The sequence below is a fragment of the Patagioenas fasciata genome, chromosome 2, assembly GCF_037038585.1.
Source record: "Patagioenas fasciata isolate bPatFas1 chromosome 2, bPatFas1.hap1, whole genome shotgun sequence".
Lineage (NCBI taxonomy): Eukaryota > Metazoa > Chordata > Aves > Columbiformes > Columbidae > Patagioenas > Patagioenas fasciata.
In genome coordinates, this window is record NC_092521.1 from 97516304 (window position 1) to 97533393 (window position 17090).

Sequence of the window (17090 nt, forward strand, 5' to 3'; positions counted from 1 at the left end):
TTCAGATCACCACAAGATGGGGGTTTCTGTTTGTTGGTAATGCAGCACTCATCACACTTGAGGAGAGATGTGTCAGGCTAAACACTTTAGACCCTTGTCCAAATCAGAACCCACGTAGCAAGGTGGGCAGGTTGGCGGACATTGCAGGAGTACAACATAATCCTGCTGGTAGTCCTGCCAGAATGATTGATTACTAATACTTTCAAAAAACCCACAAACAGGTGTTGTATTTCAAGTCCTTAAAGACTGTAACTCAGTGCTTCTGTTGTTTCTGTGGTAACAAAATAGTATTAATAATATAATTTAATGGCTAAACAACAGCAGCACTCCAGCTAGTGTGCTAGCCATGTGCTCATTAGCTAGAAATCATGATGTACCAAAAGCTCATTTGAATTGGGGCAATCATTTAAAAAATATTATTCTAGCTTCAAGTCACAACATATGATTAATGATCCAGTTGCAGGACTACATCTGATGGTGAAGATTTTCTTATTCCTCATTAGAAAAAAGGTGATCAATCCCATCGGTTTTATAACACTGTATCAGATCTGGCTGGGACAGAGTGAATTTTCTTCATAGCACTTTGTATGGTGCTGTGTTTTAGATTAGTGACCAAAACAAGGTTGATAACACATTTTAGCTGTGGCTGAAAGCGCTTGCACAGCATTGGGGGCCTCTGTTTCTCACTCTGCCCCCGCTCAGCGAATAGTTTGGGGGCGTTGCAAGAGGTTAGGAGGGGACATGACCAGACAGGTAACCCAAACTGATCGAAGAGGTATTCTGTACCATATAACATCACACTCAGCAATAAAAAGGGAGAGGAGGGGATTTTAGGGGGATTAACTATCTTTTGGTCACGAACTGGCTGAGCAACAGTCTGCTTGTGGGAGGTGGTGAGTGATTGCCTTTGCATGACTTTTGCTTGCTTTGTCTCTTCTTCCACTTACCTTTTGCTTATTAAACGATTTAAATCTTGATGTACAAGTTTCCTTGCTTTTACTCTTCCTTTCCTCTCCCCCCATCCCATTGGGGTCAGAGAAAGCAAACAAGCAGCTGTGTGGTGCTTCACTGCCTTCCAGGGTTAAACCACAACAAAGATGAAAAGCTAACTGAGTCAGAAAAGGTTAAACAGTGTGACTCATAAAAATTTTTGCCAACATACTCATAACACACACCCACCTCACCCCAACACACACACAGCTGTGTTTTTGGGTTTGGCATTTAGGCAGAAACCCCAATTCACACAATACCCCATGAGAAAGATCCTTGTCTGGATTTTGAGAAGACCCCCAAAGGCCTCCTCTAGTCATGGCAGGGCTGACAGCAGCTCAGCTGGATCTAGATCCTCAATATTAGAGATACAAGAAACAGTACAATGCAGTACAAGTGCAGTCAGGCAAAACACTGGATGCAGAAAACGTTTCTGCCAGTGCCATTCTGAAGATGCAATACTCACGTAGGAGAGCCTGTATGTAGGTGCAAAGGACTCCAAAATGCCCATTCTCCTTGAGCACAGAATCTAGAGTCATCTGTTCATGCCCACAGTCAGTACTCAGGGCCCCACCAAGTTTTAGGACAGCCCAAACATTGCCAATTACTTCAGGTCCCTGCATGGGCTGTTTGCAGAGTTCCTGCTCTGTATGCATGTCTGCAATACCATAAATCATTTTTGATGAATAGGACCATTTCTCAGTCAGCAATAAGCTGCATGCAAAAAGGCATACGTGAACATTTAGAGGAGTCACTTAGGGTTTGTTCTGTTTTAAAGTGCCAAGCTTAACACCTAACAGGACATTTCACACTCTGCTCCAAGTAGACATGGAGAAGCCAAGTCCCATCTGCCAAGAGCAACTGCTGACTCAGCTCTACTGCAAACAGAGCCCAACTCTCACTTGCATTGATCACAGTTCCAAAAGTGCAAGAGCCAGAAACTCAAGTAAATAAAGTCAGGATTCTGCTTTGGGATCCACACTTGGTTTTAACGTGGACTTAGCCTTTCAGAACAAACTTGCCAAGTGCTGTTGACAGTCTTCCACTTCCTTTGGACCTCATTTGCCTAGAATTAGATGTTTTCTTTGTTAGGACACCACTTTGTAAATAATTGATAAAATTGCTAATTTCTGAATTGTTTTCTCTTAGCTCCTTACAGTCAAGAGAATCATAAACAATTAATACATCTGTTGGCTCAACGGCAAGTCTTCAGTCAGAATACTGCAAATTCACCTTTGCTCTGTCACCACTACCACATCCCCCCAAAAATCTATTTATGTGCTCACAAATGTGAAAGAAAACATTTTAAAAAACCCTACACAGGTCAAGGTGATGTGTACAAGCTTAGTATGCTACCAAATTCACTTGTTTGGTACACAAAAACTACCGAGCTTGCTGGATAGACTTAATGTTTTGAGAGGCAATTATCTTGCTTTAACTTCACCGGAACCTTAATAAGTGCCTGTTTTTTATGGTCTGAAGTGAAAGTTAGTCCTCAGTCCATGACTTTGGCAGCAGGTATCCATCTAACACTCCATATGCATCAGGCTCAAAACACTGACCCCGCTGAATTTATGAGGTAAAGTCCTGACAGTTTCAGTTAAGCCTGAATCCCACCCCAACACAGCTCAGAGCCATCATGTGGGCTCCAGCAGACAAGCAACATTTATCACCTCCAGCTCTTCTGTTTTGCTGGAGATTAACACCAGGAGAAAAAGAGGCAACAAGAGCAATAGTGCAACCATTTTTTCAGCTACCCCAGGTTCACAAGGCTGTTTTACTGGGCTGTGCTATGGAGCCTCAAAGCTGCAGGAGCTGAGGAGGAGGCACTTGGTTGCTGCTGTTGCTGTGATGAAAACCTCCAGCAGGAGGGAGACAAGAGCTACAGCCAGTGACACCTTCCACCATGGCTGCCTAATCCAACAGACTCCTGAGAGGCAGGTGCCTTTCAAGATGGAAGAGAAGGCAGCACCCACCAAGACACTAAAACTGAAAGAGAAATACTTAAAGGCTGTATATGCTTGGATCTATCAAAATCAAGATGGTCAGGATAGGGAAAAAAGAAAAAAAAAAACCAAAAGACAATGCCATAAGATCAATTCTACCTTTTTTTTTGTTTCTTTTCAGGAGCCCTGGTCTGCACAAAAACACTACTTCGAGGTTGTGTTCAGCCCGACCAAAATAAAAACCCTCTTGTTGACTTTAATCAAGCTCCAGTGCCCTTTTGCCTTCTGAAAAAGAAAAGGCAAGAAAAACAAACAAATAAGAAAAAAAACCCCGAAACCAACAACAACAACAAACACAGGAAAAAAACAACAACAAAAAACCAACCAACCAAACAACAAAAAACAAACCACAAACAAAAAGCTAAATCATGGTGGACACACTTTGGCTTTGTTTGAATGTTAAAGTCTACAGATAGCTGCACACAGACACCATAAACCTACCACAGAATCTGACACCACTGGCAGATGTTGTACAAAACGGCCCCAGAAAAGGAAGGGGCAGGGATTATCAGGGAAATCGGTTTTGCATGGAAATGGACATTTATAATTTACCTCCTGATACACACAAGCTTCCTCTAGAGAGACTGGAGTTCAGCCTGTGAGTGCTGGTTGATCTCTGTCAGTATTTCTTTTGGGAATACTGAGAAAATGGAAAAATTATTCTCTTCTTGAAAAGCTGCTCATGGACATGAGAAATTTTCAGTGCAAATCTAACTTTATTTTCCAGTTCCCTAAAGGCATTTTGTTCTGAAGGTTTTGCCATCAACTTTAAAACCATACTTCAAATAGAGTCAATAAAATTAGATTAAAACAGAAGATTTTAGTCTGTTGTGATACCAGACTGCACACCTGCAAATCAAGATCGAAGAACTCTCACTAGGACTAATATAGAAAACTGAAGCAGTGCCATACATCAGATTTACTTTTCATCTTGCACTAGCAATGCTTACATTTTCAGAATTCTGTCTTGAATTTAATTTCACTTCATCAAAGCAGGATGCTAACCTATAGACAGAGTTTTACCATGAACACTAATAAGGAAGCATTTGAGAAGGGCGAGTGTTTAAGCCCCTCATACAAGTGTACATATATATGTCTAAGGCACAAGAGACTGCTAGGCTCTGCAGGTGATAGTTTTGTACAGTCCACAATTTGTAAATGAGAGAAATATCTGTTAGTTTCAGGGGGGAAAAAAAAATCATTTCATTACTGTCATTAAGAATAAAATTCAGTTTCTCTTCTGGCCAGCTCAATGCTGATGCAATGATCTGGTCCTCAAGGAATCAAAAGAGTCTTATGGTGGCAAGCAAGAAAATTTCACCCTCCCACAGAGGCAACAGGAGCCAGATTCTCACCTCTGTTCCAGGAAAATATTACAAAATACTACTAATGAGGAATTCCTCTTTTATAGAGCCATAGCATGTCCAACAGCCCAACGGTGGTCAGCCTTCAAGGCTACATCTACAGGGTCAGATGGAACAGGGCCACAAACAGGTGTCTGATCCTGAGGCCAAACAGCACAGGCTGGCCTGTCTGATCTACTATAGGACCCAGTGGCCCCAAAGGACACCTGTGAAGAGATCCAAACCCGGGTCAGTCTGGTGAGAACAGTCCCTCGTGTGCCACCACCCCACCACATCCAGACACTCACACAAACCAGCAGCACACGAGGGAACGACTCAGAAGAATGAGAGAGCAGCGTTCAAGCTCATTCATTTAGCAGCAGAAGTATAGTCTGAGAGTACCTGTGGGCTTTACACAAGAAAGTACAGCACTGAGCAAGCCCTGAATGGTGAATTAGATACCGCACATTGATGTTGTTGTGGCTGTAGAGGTCACATGTCAAAAATAAAGCCTCCAAATGGGATGGATCCCATGGCCTTTGCAAAATGAGCATGCCCAGTAGTTTTGATTCTCCTCTAGTTAAACGGAACAGCCCAAAAGAGGTATCAGAAACCAAGATCTTATATGAAGGGTAAACAAGAACAACACATGATGAAACACGCCATTGTATCCAGGAATCAGGAAAAGCCTAGGAGGGAAGCAAATAGAGGAAGGACTCAGCTTTATGTTGCATTAGCAAGGATAGAAAATCTGCAGTTGTTTGTCACACTGTATGTATTCACACTTACAGTTAATAATAACTATCAGGTTCCCTTCAAGACCTGCTGCAATAAAATGAGTGCTTAATTATAGCTCAGAACAATAATCTTTAGTCATGCTTCACTTTTTAAAAATCCCAGTGTCAGACTTTTGTGTAATTATGCCCTCGATAAGCAAATGTGCGTCACAAGAGTTGCCAGCCAGCTACAAAAAAAGCAGGTTTCTCTCCATGGCAGCAAGACCAGCATCCAACAGGCTTTTCTCACCTGCAAGAAACTAGTTTGAAAACAGATCGCAAAACTGAAACAAAACAGGACAGGCCATATTTACTCTGGAAGCAGACCTAAATTTTCACTTAGAAAAATGCAGAGGTACAAACATTGTTTTTATGATTACACTAGACAGACACAGTCTATGGACCTGCCTGCTCTCAAAACCTTTGTCAGAATTAGGCTACATTTCCTGTTGCAGGAACTCAATGTACATTAGCTTGGAGCTGCTGCAGCTTGGATTGCTATACACTATGTATTAAACCAGCCAGGTCTTTTCATGATCTTTGGGCATGGAGAGGAAGCACTTGCGTATCAACAAACCATGAATGGAACTCTGTGCACAGGTAATGAACCAAATGCTATTTGCACATTTAACAGAGTGAAACACTCTTGTATTTGTTGTTTTGGCTCACTACCAGAAAAAATAATATACAACCATCACAATTACATTGGCATGGATTTTGTTATTAATTTCCTCTAGGTTCTTAAATTATAGAAATAAATTCAAACATGTAATTATACTTTGATGCCTGCAAACCTTGCCAATGGAGACCTGAGTCAGCGTTGTGGTATTGCACAGAACAACTAAAAAAAACTCAGGAAAAAGGTAAATAATACACAAAATATGCAATTAAAGCATCTGCCACCCTCACAGCTCAACCTTAATTCCACACCGCCATACGCTGAAAATAGTCACTGGGAGTGCCTGTGTAGCATCTGCAAGCTTGAATTCACCACCAAGAAAAAAAAAGTCTTTTATTTTATGAAATAAGGCGTTGGAATTATTGCCCATGAACATTCAATAGACATCCATCATTGCCTGTTTCTGCTCAGTGCTTAGCAAGAACCTCAAGAGCATTTCCACTGCAGGCCAGGGGCACCAAGCCACCCATGTGCAGATCTGCCATAATGTCCCAAATTCTGTGGCAGGCCCTATGCAGCATTTTAATAAGACAAGGGAGAACTCATTTCTGTACCTGTCTACCACAAATCTTGGCCAAGTTGCCTAAGTCCTGGGGCCGAGGACACGCACTTCTGCTACAGTCCAGCTGCAGATGGTAGCTCCTTGAGGCATAGTATCTCATCCCCTTTAAGCTAGGTGCTATACTTTGATCTCCTCATCCATCAAACAGGCATAATGACTTCTACTTTCCTTGGAAAGTCTTCCAAGATCTAGTTATTGCTTAAAACTAGCATATATGCTCTTATATAGACCACAGGAAAATGAATTTCGTTGCTTAAAACACTACTTGGGACCAAAGCAAGGTCACAACTGCAGCACAGGACCACATGGCAGGCAGGTAAACCTGCTGTGCCAGGTTGTGTCACCCAGCATAGACCACCTTCCCCTCCACCCCATCCTGCCCCCATGGCAAGCAGTTTCCAAGAACTGTGTCTAGAGAATAGGAGACAAAGAAAAAGATGCTATGAAACATGGAAATAGCATCCTGAACTACTGTTGGGACCTGGGAATAATCTCTTCTGGCAATATCTGGTCATCCCAACTGAAGACACATCTATGCCACGTGGCCTAAGCCAAGCAGCACACATGGTGTGAGACCACGTCCTGTTCTGATTGCCAGCCCGCACCCAATTGGATACAGCTGTATTTGGGTAGCATAGCACCCAGCGTAATCAGTCCAGCCTAAGATAATGAACCAAGCATGCTTGGTTCTGGAGTTGTTACTGCACACAGAGCCAGCTCAAGCCTCAAAAGGCAGACTTCCCTTAAACAATATTTATCCACATGCTCCAAACTATCCAAGCAAGGTGATGCCAAGACTTTTAATAGGATTCATAATGCAGCTATTTTCAGATCTTAGTGCTAAGCTAGAGATCTGCATTTTCCAAAACATTATTTAAAAAAAGAACAGATGACCTGGGACTGTGAAGCCTGGAGAAGAGAAGGCTCAGGAGGATCTCATTTTTGTATATAAATACCTGAATGGAGGGTGCAAAGATGACAGAGCCAGGCACTTTTCAGTGGTGCCCAGGGGCAGGGCAAGGGACACACACTGAAACACAGGATGTTCCCTTGGAACATCAGGAAACACTTTTTCACTGTGAGGGTGATCAAGTGCTGGCACAGGTTGCCCCAGGAAGCTGTGGAGTCTCCATCCTTGGAGACATTCAAAAGCCATCTGGACCATCTTGGTGACCCTGCCTGAGCAGGTGAACTGGACAGGATGACCACCAGAGGTGTCTTCTAACCTCAAACACTCTATTATTCTGAACAATACCTGGACAGGTACAATCCCCATACCTGGGGTACAAGAAACAACGGCACACAAGTTTGTCCAATTGCTGTTAAAGGCAGTACTTGGGCTGCCTGTGGTGTTCAGAGTTGTGCCCTAGAGTGGTTTGTGTATTGCGACTGCTAAATTATGAGGCCTGTCCAAAAGGTCTGCAAAGGATGAGGACCAACCCAGAGGTCTTTAGAAGACCTGAAAATCCCTGGACTATGATTTCCACCTCCTCTACTGGAAGGCATTCAGTGTTTCTTTTTTTATCCCCAGTCTTCACTACTAGGAAAATAAGTACATTGACAAAAATTTCAAGTATCAGGGGATTTTTAAATGAGACACTGGGAAGAACTGGAAGAATTTCATATTTAAACACAAAACTTATCTATTTAAATTCTGCCTTTTAGACTACGTGCTTTCTCAAACTCTGATTCTAACCACAACCTTTTCTACCATCAAGAAAAAATGCAAGCTTCCTGCTAAGCACTGTTATCTCATCTATAAGCTTGTCAAATATGTTGTTATACATAAATGATGAATCTAACAAACTACTGTCAGCGTGCACTTTCTATGCTCAAAAGGGTAATAAAGTCTTGTACTGCTGTGTTGATTATTCCATTAGCTGAAATATCAGGAGTCTGAGCTTTGGACCAGAAGGCTGTGGGCACACCAACCATTGACTAAATGGTATGTTTTCTGAAAATCCCTTATTAGCACTTTGGCAACATGCCCCTGCTATTCTGAGAGCCAGATATCACCACCTTGAAATAATGTCAGCCATTTAGCTTTTCACAGCAATACCTCAGCCACAAGCAAAAACACCTTCAGATCAAATCAATATTATACTGGATTCACTCTTTTTCAGCTAGTTAAGATGCACTGGATTCTGATCTTTCATATTTCATAGCTGTAATGACATTACTAGCCAGTAATTAGCAAGTTTTATCAGCACTGCGTGCTCTTACCCTGAAACAGTCCCCAAGAGCTCAATTCAGAGACATATATCTCATTTGTTTAACACAAATGTAGCCTCCTAAATTATTCCTTTTTTCCATAAAGAGCCAGCACTAGAGCCCTGAGGGACCATCTGTAATTAATATAGATGTATTTTTTTAACTATTTTTGTATGTATACATAGCCAGAAGTTAGACACTTTCTGTAGATTTGCATTCATTATATAATAAGATACAGTCCTGAATGTCTTAGAAACTGGTCATGAATGAAGATGGCAGAGAAGTAGACAAAAACAGAAAACTAGAAATAAAATCCATGGAAAGAACATAGCATGTAAAGAATGGCAAAGTGCTTTCCGTTAACAGAGGAAGGGCTTCAAAGTTCTCAACTCAAAGAATGCTCTTTCCCTACAAGTCAAATTAAAACCTCCAGGTATTTTTGATGATCTTAGGAAATTGTTTTGTATTCTTACACTTGCAGCTGAAATCCCCCAGAAGTCAAAGTACCCTGCCACCTCCAACACATCTCTCCTCTCCCCTCTCGTTTTCTCTGTGCTATTGGATGTAAATCACTCCTTGGGCCGGTGGAGATAATAATGCAGCTAACAAATAGGGTCACAGAGCCCAGTGGATTAAAAAATTATGTTTAAACTATTTCCTACCTACTTATAGTTGGCCTTTAGGCCCTTAAGGACTTTGAAGTGATGCCCGTTGTTCTAATGTACATATGCACAACTTTAGCTTAATAATGTGTCCCACAGATTAGATGAAATGTTTTATGGATTAAAAAACATATATTGGAAAAAGTATCCAAAACTAATATATCACATTTCAACCTGAGACTAACCACAGATAACAGACTCCCCAGAACACTAGCGTTTCTACATAGCCTGTTTCATTAATCTGGCAGAAAGCTCTGTCATTGATGCAGTCCCACACTGCAGAAACAACAGGAGACTAACCAGAACATCACAAGCAACTGTGCTCTCCAACTGGAAGGACTGGGGCTGTTTGGCACCTGGGCAGAGAAACAAAGCAGCTCACCAAGTCCTCTCACCCTTCATCCTCATCACAAATAACATGTTGGGTTCTCATCGTTTTAAGGAGAAGATGGGGGGTGTAACATTGGTGGTTGGACATGAAAGAGCAATTTAACATCTGAGGGCTCTACAAAGGATGGTTAGGTTGCCAGGAGACAACATGGGATGTTTGTTTGCATGCTGGTCATGGAAAAGAGCAGTCCTGCCTCAGGAGGTCTTTTCAGGTCCTTCAGTCGAGCACTGGGAAAGGGCTTGGAAGGTATCAGAGAACCCAGTGACTGGAGTTTGGGTTAACAGAAACAGCAGGGAAATCAGTGGGGAAAGGCTGGAGGTCAGGCAGTCACTGATGATGAGATTCGAGTCAGTTTCTGCAGTTAAAAATTCCTGTGCTTGAAAAAAGAAAAAATAAAATAATTAATTCATAAGTTTTTAGCACTAATTAATAAACGAGGCCCTGACTCTTTTCCTGCACTTCTCTCATGTGATCAGAAGTGGCTGGTAACTCGTATGATACGGACAGACTGGTGCACTCTATAAACCTTTTTCCTCTACTGTCTGAGGCCTTTTGATCAGAACATCATTAGAGATAAATTAAGGTTTTATTAATTTATGCCTTCGGCCTCATTCCTATACCATACTCTAAACGGATACAGTCCCCCTGCAATCACAGCATCATAATGCAATCACGTGATATGCAAATGTTGCATTATCCTACTGTGACTTAAAGACTAGGCCTTAAGATCAATAAAGCCATTGGAAGCCACTTTGCAAACTGCAATTGGAATGTTTTGCTCTTAGGTGGATGAAAATTCATCCTGAAATGCCATGGGTACCAGCATGTGGCTTTTCAATTTTATAAACATTTAATATTCTGTGATATAAAATGTTTGAAAGCAGAAAGGCCACGTGCTGGTACTTGTAGCATTTCTGGATGAATGGTGTCAGGCCCTTTCCTGGACGTAAGTGATGGGCACTGAGCGAAACAGCAGATTGCATTTGCCGCCGTCCCTGTATTCATGCCCACCAGAGCTCAGGAAACTGCCAGGTGAGTCCTTGAAGGAACGGTGTCTCCAAGAGCTCCCACAAGAGCACTGCACCTCTGCCCCACTGGTGATTCAAGCCCAGACTAAGTCTGAGCCTCTTAAGTTGGATGCAAGCAAAACCCAGTCAAGTCAAATAGTTCCTGACTGTCTTCTGGTCTCCTCCACTGAAACTGGATCACAGAATCACAGAATCACAGAATGTTAGGGATTGGAAGGGACCTCGAAAGATCATCCAGTCTAATCCCACTGCCGGAGCAGGAACACCTAGATGAGGTTACACAGGAAGGTGTCCAGGCAGGTCTTGAATGCCTTCAGAGTTGGAGACTCCACAGATCAATCTCAAAACCCATTACTGTGTTTAATTGTTTAATTTTGCTGTCAGTGCAAGGCATCAGTCCTAAATTTAATTACACAGGTTACAACGTAAGCAAGGAAATCTCTTGCCTACTAAATTTGACACTGCTCAGCTAATAAATATGTATGTTCCTGGCATAAACAATAATACCTTAAAATATACTACAAATGAGTGTAACAAAAGAAATGGCAATATCATTGCTCAGAATAACCATCTTGAGAAATATTTAGATCTTGAATGTGTGGCTAAGCAACACCAAACTCTCTGTGAACTTAAATATTCATTTGGAAGTATCAGCAGCAGACCACTGCCTCGAGGCTTAGCACTCAGCTGAAATGACTGCAATACTTGTCATGCACTTTAGCAAGATTTTAAAGTATTTGAAGTCTACAAGCTATGAACCACTCAGAGGAGGGAAAAAAAAGTGCTGCATGCTCTAAAATCTATTTTAATGCCAAATTAATTCCTTCCACTCAAATTCCAGGTAAATGGCATCTCGACCCTGCTGTAAAGAAGAAAAATAGGTTGCATATTCTGCTGTATGTTCTCTTTTCTCCTGTACAGTGAAGTGTTAGAAGGCATAATCAGATAAATCCTAATGGCAAATCATTAGTGTCAACCACTATCATTCCATCTCTTTCAAGGGACGATGACACTTCAGAATCTGGCCATATTCTACTGATTTTTTGACAAATTTGGATGTTGGTATTAAAAGGTTGATCAGACATCAAGTGCCTTGCACTGAAGACATAACTGCAGGGTTTGAAGTGAAAACACCAATGAGTTAGTAATATGAAAAATTTATGGGACATAAAAACAGTTGCTCCAACTCATATAATGTCATAAATAGGAGATAATCAAACAGGAAGAAAGTTGGAACAGTATGAAAGGAAAAAGTCACCATGGTCATCAAACCTTCTCATGAGAGAGCCTACCCTTCTGTGAGGAGCCACACTTTGCATTTAGTTAGATCAGTACCTTTAAGCTTTGTTAGATCATTGATTCCAAATGTTATTGTGTGTGTGGTCTAAAGAGTAGATACAACAAAAGAGAGCTACAAAGCAAGTCTCATAAAACAAACACACCTACCACCTAATGTAACATATATGTGTATGTATATGTACAGGAGAAAGCTGATGCTAAGCAGCACAATAAGCAGGTTATTCACTTCCCTGACCGTGTAACTTTCTTCTCATATGAGCTTGCTTTCCCTGCCTTCCTTTACAACATATTCAAGATTTTTTAACCAATGCAGCATCCAGACGTCTTTTTATTACTCCTGACTGAATAAAACACACCAATCACTTTGTGTCGAGGGTTAAGATTGTGGGGTGACAATCAAACCCTGGCAGATGTATTGTTAACCTCCTCTCTCCCCCACTTCCCCCTTTTGCCCCTCCCTCTCCCCCCTTCCCACTCAGGACAGGCGATCGGGAGGGAAAGAAGGACAGAGAGAAGAGAGTTGGAAAAGTTAAAGATGTTTTACTAATGCTACTAATAAGAATAGAGAAAATCATACAAAATATACAAAACCAATCTTGTAAGTCTCAGCAACTGCAGAGCCAGCACCCAAAGTCCTGGATTAGACTCTGTAGCCAACCGGAGCTGGATTCAGTCTCTCACTAGGCCTCAGTTCGCAGGGACGACCAGCAAGGTCCTCTCCTAATGTCAGCCATGAGGAAAAAAGGGAAAGAGACAAAAGGGAAAAGGGCCGAGATCCTCGTGATCTCCCACTTTTATATGAAGTATTCACGTGAATGGAAGGTTATACACCGTTGGTCAGTCTCTCAGTCATCAGTTTCTCGTTGCCCCTCTCGCGAGATGTCCATCCGTGCTTATCAATAAGTTTGCATTCCATTGCTAGGTTTAACCAAAACATGTGTTGGGTTCTCCAGGAAAATGCAGCTAATATGAAGGCTTTAGCTGACAGGCAAAAATTCGCTAAAAGAGAAACTTGTTTTTAACAAAACCAGGACATTCCACCCCTTATAATATGACATTCACTGAATACTTAAACCTTATCAATACAATCTATCAATACAATCTAATTAATCACTACTACTATATATATATATTGTCCTGGTTTTGTTAAAAACAAGTTCTCTTTTAGTGAATTTGCCTGTCAGCTAAAGCCTTCATATTATCTGCATTTTCCTGGAGAACCCAACACATGTTTTGGTTAAACCTAGCAATGGAATGCAAACTTATTGATAAGCACGGATGGACATCTCGCGAGAGGGGCAACGAGAAACTGATGACTGAGAGACTGACCAACGGTGTATAACCTTCCATTCACGTGAATACTTCATATAAAAGTGGGAGATCACGAGGATCTCGGCCCTTTTCCCTTTTGTCTCTTTCCCTTTTTTCCTCATGGCTGACATTAGGAGAGGACCTTGCTGGTCGTCCCTGCGAACTGAGGCCTAGTGAGAGACTGAATCCAGCTCCGGTTGGCTACAGAGTCTAATCCAGGACTTTGGGTGCTGGCTCTGCAGTTGCTGAGACTTACAAGATTGGTTTTGTATATTTTGTATGATTTTCTCTATTCTTATTAGTAGCATTAGTAAAACATCTTTAACTTTTCCAGCTCTCTTCTCTCTGTCCTTCTTTCCCTCCCAATCGCCTGTCCTGAGTGGGAAGGGGGGAGAGGGAGGGGCAAAAGGGGGAAGTTGGGGGGAGAGGAGGTTAACAATACATCTGCCAGGGTTTGATTGTCACCCCGCAATCCTAACCCTCGACAGATAATTGGCGCCCAACGTGGGGCGACAGAAAGGGGTAAATTTGGAGATTTTTGGCTTTTCTACTGCTCTGACGTACCTTTCAATTTTCTTGGCACGGTGCCAACTCAGAGTTGTGATACTCGCGCGTCTGTTTGCTTCGGATATTATTTAGTGGTATTAAGGCAAAGTGAATTACATTGACTTAAAGATGTTGTGGCATAAGTTGTATCAGTTATTTGCTACATTGTGCTCGATGATCCCATATCTGTGTTGGTGTTTCTTTCTGAATCGAAGTATTCATTATATAACAACAAGAAACTGGACAGCGGTCATGATGATACTGTGTGGTATGGCACTGGTTTATTTCATTATACTGCAGCCGCTAATGAATTTCTACTCGCTTCTGCTTTACCTTGAAAAACCTCCAGGAGAGATTAAAGAGCAGAATGGCTCTATATTTGCTAATTGGTCAAGCGAATCTTTAGAAAGGCTGACTAACAATACTTTTGTGATTTCGCTGGGACAGTTTGCAAATGTGTTAGAGAACTTTGAATACCCTTGGAGCTTTGATAGAACTGTGATGGTGTTATCTGGTTTGCTGAATGTGTGTCAGTTTGTGTTACTGTTAAGAGAAATGAGGTTCAATAGGAGGTTTGCGTCTCTTCTTAGTCCTGAGATTTGCAGTGCGTCTTCGGAAGCTTTAGCAAAAAGCCCTCCTAGCCGCTCGAGAAAAGGCAAAACAGCCAAAGCTGCTGCTGCAGCCACTGCCCCCCCAACCGCGGCTTCACAGGCTGAAGCTACAGCTCCTACACAGAGCTCCTCTGCCAAGGTCACTGCAGATAACGTTACCTCTCCAGCCTCAAAGGCTAACAAGGCAGCCCCCCCGTCTTCACACACTGGGCACTGTTGCTGCTGTAACCACAACAATCACTGTGACAGTCATTTAGACTCTGAAAATGAATCAAATGATGGTGAACCCATATCAGCATCAGTTGCTGGTTGTAAGAAAGTCACTAGAAAGACTACCCGTGCAGCAGGTGATGGCACAGGGCCAACATCAACCCAAGAGGCATCATCAGGACAGGGTGGAGATGAAGTGACCACCACTCAGTCTTTTTCTCCAGGTGAGCTGAGAGATCTGCGAAAAGACTTTAGTCGTCGTGAAGGCGAGAATATTTTAACCTGGCTGCTGCGATGCTGGGACAATGGGGCAGAAACAATTGAATTAGAAGGTGGTGAAGCCAGGCAGCTGGGATCTCTGTCAAAAGATTCCACCATTGATAGGGCAATTTCAAGAGAGTCTAATGCCGCTACTCTCTGGACCCGACTCCTGGCAGCTATGAAAGTCAGATTTCCCTACAAGGAAGATTGTATATCCAAGTTAGGGAAATGGAATACTATGGAGAGAGGTATCCAGTTCCTGAGAGAATTAGCTGTGCGAGAGATCATCTATCTAGGACCAAACAGCCAAGAGGGGACAGACCCAGATAGAATCAATTGTACAAAATCTATGTGGCGCAGATTTGTACAAAGTGCACCACCTGCATATGCTAAGTCATTGGCAGGAACGGTCTGGTCAGCTAGAGGTATACAAGAAATTAATGAAGTGATTGAGCAGCTCCGGTACTTTGAGGACAGCCTTGCTGGTTCTCTACGGGCTTGTGTCTCCGCTGTGGAGAAACTGTGTGAAAAATCTGATGACCGGTTTGAAAAGCTGTTGCAAGAAATCAAAGAGCTCAGAGCAGACTCGTACCGTTCACGACCTGCACAAACCTATGTTTCAGCTGTTAGGAGAAGGCGTTTCCAATCTTGAGAGAGAAGGCAGAGACAGCCCACAAAAAGAGGTTCACTGTGGTTCTTCCTACATGAGCAGGGAGAAAACATGAATAAGTGGCATGGAAGGCCTACCTCAGAACTTCAGGAACGAGTACGTGAGATAAAAGGAAAAACTCCTAGGAAGGTGGCTGCTCCAGTTTACAAAAGGAGCAGAAGAAATTCTGATGCTCTTGAAGGAACCTCTAATTCACACCCAGAGACTGTGCAAAACAGGAATTAGAAGTGCCCTGCCTCCAACCAGGTGGAGGAAAGGGATAACAGAGTTTATTGGACTGTACAAATACTATGGCCTGGTACAACACAACCCCAGGAGTACAAAGCTGTAGTGGACACTGGTGCTCAGTGCACAATAATTCCTTCTAATTATAAAGGAACGCAATCCATCAATATTGTTGGAGTGACTGGGGGATCCCAGGAGCTGACTGTTGTAGAGGGTGAAATGAGCCTAACTGGAAAAAAATGGCAAAAGCATCCCATTGTGACTGGTCCAGAAGCTCCGTGCATCCTTGGCATAGACTACCTCAGGAGAGGGTATTTTAAGGACCCAAAAGGGTACAGGTGGGCATTTGGTATAGCAGCTGTGGACACTGAGAAAATTGAACAGCTGTCTGATTTGCCTGGTCTTTCAGATGACCCTTCTGTTGTGGGACTGCTGATGGTTGACGATCAGCAGGTGCCAATTGCTACCATGACAGTGCATCGCCGGCAATATCGCACCAATCGAGACTCTTTGATTCCTATCCAGAAGCTGATCCGTCAATTGGAAAGCCAGGGTGTGATCAGTAAGACTCGCTCACCTTTTAACAGCCCAATCTGGCCAGTGCGTAAGTCTAGTGACGAGTGGAGACTAACTGTAGACTATCGTGGCCTGAATGAAGTTACACCACCACTGAGTGCTGCTGTGCCTGACATGCTAGAACTGCAATTTGAACTGGAGTCAAAGGCAGCCAAGTGGTATGCTACAATTGACATTGCTAATGCATTTTTCTCTATTCCTGTAGCAGCAGAGTGCAGGCCGCAGTTTGCTTTCACCTGGAGGGGCATCCAGTATACATGGAATCGCTTGCCCCAGGGGTGGAAACACAGTCCTACCATCTGCCATGGACTGATCCAGACCACGCTGGAGCAAGGTGAAGCTCCAGAACACTTGCAATATATTGATGACATCATCATATGGGGCGACACAGCGAAAGAAGTCTTCGAGAAAGGTGAGAGAATAATTCATATTCTTTTGGATGCTGGTTTTGCCATAAAACGAAGTAAGGTCAAGGGACCTGCACGAGAGATCCAGTTTTTAGGAATAAAATGGCAAGATGGCCGTCGTCAGATCCTAATGGATGTGATCAACAAAATTGCAGCAATGTCTCCACCTACTAATAAGAAGGAGACACAGACTTTCTTGGGCGTTGTAGGTTTTTGGAGAATGCATATTCCTGACTACAGCCACATTGTGAGCCCTCTCTATCGAGTGACTCGTAAAAAGAACCAATTTGAGTGGGGCCCTGAACAACGACAAGCCTTTGAACAAA

At 42.6% G+C, this 17090-nt stretch overlaps 1 long non-coding RNA gene across 1 annotated transcript in view; it reads left to right on the top strand.

The window, feature by feature from the left end:
* The window catches only part of LOC139827218 (uncharacterized), a 376663-nt gene extending 368501 nt beyond the window's left edge, over positions 1–8162 (top strand). The window contains exon 3 of the long non-coding RNA XR_011737564.1: positions 3118–8162. This is a non-coding gene — a long non-coding RNA (uncharacterized lncRNA). The remainder of the gene's footprint in view (positions 1–3117) is intronic.
* Positions 8163–17090: the final 8928 nt, after the last annotated feature.